We start from the raw sequence: 4,810 nt of genomic DNA, 5'->3' as shown, positions 1-4,810 counted from the left end.
CTTAGTAATTGTTTCTTTCCTTTTTATTTTTAAATTCTTGTCAATTTGATCAGTGAAAAAAAATGTGCACATTGTAAATAAATATATAGTTAAGGATGTTGGATAATTTTTCTACTGACTTTTTATATTGTTATGTCATTCTGCTCTCATGAGCACTTGGCTTTTTAATACAGAATTCAGGTAAATTCTCTGAGAAGCAAGCACTGGCTCACCTTCAGCTTTCCTGGATCCCAGGCTCAAACTCAAGTTTAGAAATCAAGAATCAGCCAGGAAAACAGGCTTGCATTTCAGGTCAGAGTCAACATAGTTGGAGTCAACCCACTTGCAGGCATTTCACCAACTCTAGAAACACAATCAAATCTCTTGGATACAAATAGCCCTTGGACACAAAATTTAATTGAAAGACTTGTAGAGATCTCTGAGTCATCTCCTAAGAGGAAGACAGCTCAGAGGTCTTGGAGGCAGCAATCCGATGAGCAAGAGAGACTGCAATGGGATCTTTGCTGAAAGATAAAATTAAATAACAATGAACTCTTTTGTATAAAGAGAAGATGACAGCCCAGCTAGCCTTTCACAGTCCTCAGGGTTCCCAGTGTCATTGACTAGTCAGTTCAGGCAGCCTGGCTGCTTTTCCCAGCATCCCCCCTTTCCTCCTTGTTCACCTTCCCTCCCTTCCTCCCTCCCTCCCTCCCTCCCTCCCTCCCTCCCTCCCTTCCTTCCTTCCTTCCTTCCTTCCTTCCTTCCTTCCTTCCTTCCTTCCTTCCTTCCCTTCCCTTCCTTTCTGCCTTTGGTACTTGCTTTTGTGGGTCTTCAGAAAGAAAAATCATGTAGTAACCTCTGTTCCAAAGGTGTACAGAGAGCCATACATTCCGATAATGATTTATAATTTAGCCTTTCCTCTTGGAAAAACAATGCTTTGATACTTTTGCTTTCTCCCACCTAGTAAAGGGGATCCCCCCAAATCAATTACAAATGTTTGAAGTTTCTGTATGTATAAAATTAGTGAATGTTTGTTTTAAAATTTTAAGTGATATAAAACTGTATAAAGTCCAGACTAAAAATGGCCCATGCTAAACATTTCCAGGGAAAGGAAGTCACAGGGGCTCCACCCCTCAGTCAGGACAGAGCCCTTGCAGATGTCTTTTCTACACCTGACGCCAACACTGCCTCCATGTCCTTTTGTCTTGAAATCATGGAGATAGCCCCCAAACTAAAGCCAGTGGTGTCAACAAAGACACATGTTCTTAATGTGGTGCCAAGGAGTGGCCCAGAAACCTTTTCGCCTCATTAAAAAGTTGCCAAACTGGTCCTTCTACCTCTCCCCACCAGCCACCTAGCTCTAGAAGCAGAAGATCAGGCTCATGAAGGAACAAGAGAACCATCCAGGTAGTAAGATGCAGGCACAAGGGACAGCACTTTAGCAGACTGAGGATCCCACTTCTAATCCCCCAGTCCATGTGGAGCTACATGCCTAGTCCGTGGTGGCACTTTGCAAAAGAGCCTGCAATGTGTGCCTTCCTACTGGAGCTGAAGAACAGGCTTCTGCAGCTCACCTGGAGGCTCTGAGGCACAGAAGCTGCCTGTAGAAGGAGAGGCAGCAGCAGGATCAGGCAGCACTGCCATTCAGCATGGAACTGGTGCATGGTCTGAGTCCCTGGTGACTAGGAAAATACAAGTGGAACAGGAAACACCAGTATTTGAGGAGTTGGCAAAAGTTTTAAAAGGCAGATAAAATCTCTTATTGGCAAAAAAAAAATATGCAGAAAAATGCATTCTTGTACATTTTATGTAGGACTACAGAATTAAATAGCTCTTTAGAGGACAATTGGCAGTATCTATCAAAATTTTAAAGACAAGTGCCTTTTCCACCAATAACTTACTTCTAGTATGAAATTGTTTTAAAATTGCATGATTTAAGGCTTTTGGGAGATAAATTCCCCAACATCAGTACAGAGGCAGGAGGAGAAAATGGGGAGACTAAATAAATCCAGAGAAGGATTTGAACAGATAATAGCAGCAAGGGTAGAGAGAGAGACAGACTTGAGAGGGAGCTAACAGATAGAATTAATGGGATCCGGGTTGTCATGGATCAAGCTGTGTCCCTCAAAAAGATATGGTGAAGTTCTGTTCCCTTGTAGCTCTGAATGTGACCTTATTTGCAAATGGTGCCTCTGCAGATACTCCATTTAGGGCCATAAATACAATATGACTTCTGTCTTTATAAAAAGGAGAAATAACACAGACACAAAGGGAAAATATCACATATGATGTTTCAGAGTATGTATCTAAAACCCAAGGGCCACCAAGATTACCAAAACCTAAGAGAAAGGCACAGATTGACCTTGCCCTAGGCTTCCAGAGGCATCTTGGTTTTGCATTTATGGCCTCTAAAACACAAAAATAAATGTCAGTCATTTTAATCCTCTCCATTTGTGGGACTTGGTTGCAGCAGTCCTAGGAAATTAACACAGGGACCAGTCCAGGGGATGGCCAGGAAAGGGGATAAAGGATGGCCTAGATGTATCCTGCTTGGGCTGCTGGATTAATGCTAGTGCTAGGAACTGTGACAATGGATGTGGAAAACATAGAAGGAGGAGGGGCAATCAGGTGAGGCCAGGTCTCCAGTGAGTTCAAGGTCTGATGAGATGGGTCCACTGTTCGGATTAAGTCACCAGCATCTAGAAGTCTAAGCCAAAGGGAGAAGTGGAACAGCCTGGAGCTGCAGGTGAGCGAGTCATCTTATTGACTTGAAAAGTGTTGGTATTCAGATTAGAAAACTTTCCCCCTCATTCCTTCTGAGGCAAGAGGGACTTACTCTGTGGCTGAGACATTGGTCCCCTCAGCAAAAATGTACCAGGAAAAAAATGTGGTGAGTTCTGAGAATTAGGTCCATTTCCCACCAAGAAAGGGACCCCATCTCAGCTAACTTTCTAGAGTCAACGTGGATCAGCACTGGTCCTCTGGGCCCATGGGAGCTGAACAGCACTGCACCCCAGAGTATGTAGGCAAGTACTGTGAGAAGAGTAGGGAGACAGGGTCTGGTGGGCCTGACCCTGACAGGTGCAGCCCTGGCCAGGAACTTAACCACTCAGAGCCTCTGTTCCTCCCTGGGAATAAAGGAATGTGAGAACTGAAGTAACTTCATAGTCAGTTCAGGCATTTTCTTTTATAAGAAGAGGAGAGTTCGGCACAGAGAAGTGACGTGGTTTATTCAAGGTCTCGAACAATTGGGTTTCAGAGCTGGAACCGGAAAGCGCTCTTTTCATCACAGCCTTTCTAAAGTGCCTCTCGGTCTTTGAATCTTATGGTTCTAAAAGAAATTTATAAATAGAATAGGATTCTAGAAGTTTCTAAATAGCACCACACACTCCAAAACTTGTAGTTTAAAGAGAGATCTAATTGGAATCCATCAATCTCGCAACGCACCGGCTCCACATTAATTCTGTGTGCTGGGGCAAAATCCGCAGGGCAGGTTGTCTGAATGCAGGTCAGATAGATCGCTTCCTCACATCTTCAAGAACACTCCAGAACTGTGTCAAAACCCTTTCCTTAGAAACACTGGCATGTTGGAATGCTACTGCTGTTCCCTGCTACATGAAAATTGAACTGGTTGAAAAGTTTCCCCAACCAGCCCCCACACCTCTCCAGAGGTGCTGGAATTGGGCTGCCCACTCAAAAAACAAAAATAAAAATGGTTGTAGCAAGCTTGCTCTAAAGTCAGTACCCAGAAATTGTGAAAAATAACAACTGCTTGCTTTCCTGGGTGGTGTGTTCACTGAAAATGAACTTCCCTCAGGCCTTGGGTGGCAGGCTCCAGCATCTGAGCCTGACTTAGAAAGAGTCTGACAAGTGAAGACAGGGGACTGGAGAGGACATTCCCCACAGCGCCTCAGCCAGATGTCACCAGGATGGATGCCGGGTTTCTGCTCTCGAGACTAAAAGGCTCAGGGGTCACTCCAGGTAAACTGGGATGACTGGGCTGCGCAAAATAACCACACAAGAGACACAAATACCTTTGTCTTTGGGGTCGCTGTGACGGCTCCTCTGACCTTAAGGGTCCGCAGGAAGAGAGAGAGCGAGAGCACGCGCTGACCCCTTTTATTGAGGAGAAGCTGTTCAAATGAGGCAAGGGGTCAGGTTTCAGGGGGCTGAGTCTATCTTCATGATGTCCACTGTCCGCAGGTTGACTGACACCTGGGTAGGCCACACCCAAGGGCACAGTAAGAGAAGGGGACACACATACAAGGCACTTCCATGGAAGATTCTATCCTAAACAGGGCAAGGGGTTATATTGCAAAGGAACAGGTGAGCATAGCTTCACCTACGGGGCTGTAGCAAGACACACCCATGCACGAGACATCGACCCTCGAAACCAAGAAGGGTGGGGAAAGCTCTGCCACATTTTGCAACTGAGCACCTCAGCACCCAGCCGGGGAGTGTGACTCAGTCACGTGTAAGGTTGGTCCCCCACAGATGGAGGCTTGCTGCTGCCCGCAGTTGACCGCTGTAGTGGGAGTTACCTCTCCAGGGGAAAGCTGGGCAGAAGGGAGCAGGCCCTGCTCCCATGGCTCCCTCCCCTCTCCTTTCCCCTCTTGTTCTTCTCTCCATCTTGTACCATCCCATCTTGTGCTGAGCCTCCTTTTCCCTTGTCTTCATTCTTATTCTTCTCTCTCTGCTCCTCTTTCTGACTCATTCATTTTTTCCTGTATCATGTCTCTTTCCCATAATCCTCAACCTAACCCTGGTCTGTCTTTTACTGAATGCATGGAAATGAGTCACTTTAAATCAACATAATGCAGTAATTTCAATG

At 45.5% G+C, this 4,810-nt stretch overlaps 1 long non-coding RNA gene across 1 annotated transcript; it reads right to left on the bottom strand.

Moving 5' to 3' along the window:
* Positions 1-376: 376 nt before the first annotated feature.
* Positions 377-1,662, bottom strand: LOC144365848 (uncharacterized). The gene is made up of 2 exons (XR_013424579.1): positions 1,554-1,662; positions 377-503 (listed from the first exon to the last, which is right to left on the bottom strand). It is a non-coding gene; the product is annotated as an uncharacterized LOC144365848 (long non-coding RNA).
* Positions 1,663-4,810: the final 3,148 nt, after the last annotated feature.

The sequence above is a fragment of the Ictidomys tridecemlineatus genome, chromosome 8, assembly GCF_052094955.1.
Source record: "Ictidomys tridecemlineatus isolate mIctTri1 chromosome 8, mIctTri1.hap1, whole genome shotgun sequence".
NCBI lineage: Eukaryota > Metazoa > Chordata > Mammalia > Rodentia > Sciuridae > Ictidomys > Ictidomys tridecemlineatus.
The sequence above is the reverse complement of the archived record's forward strand: the minus strand, read 5'-3'. Positions and strand labels throughout refer to the sequence as shown.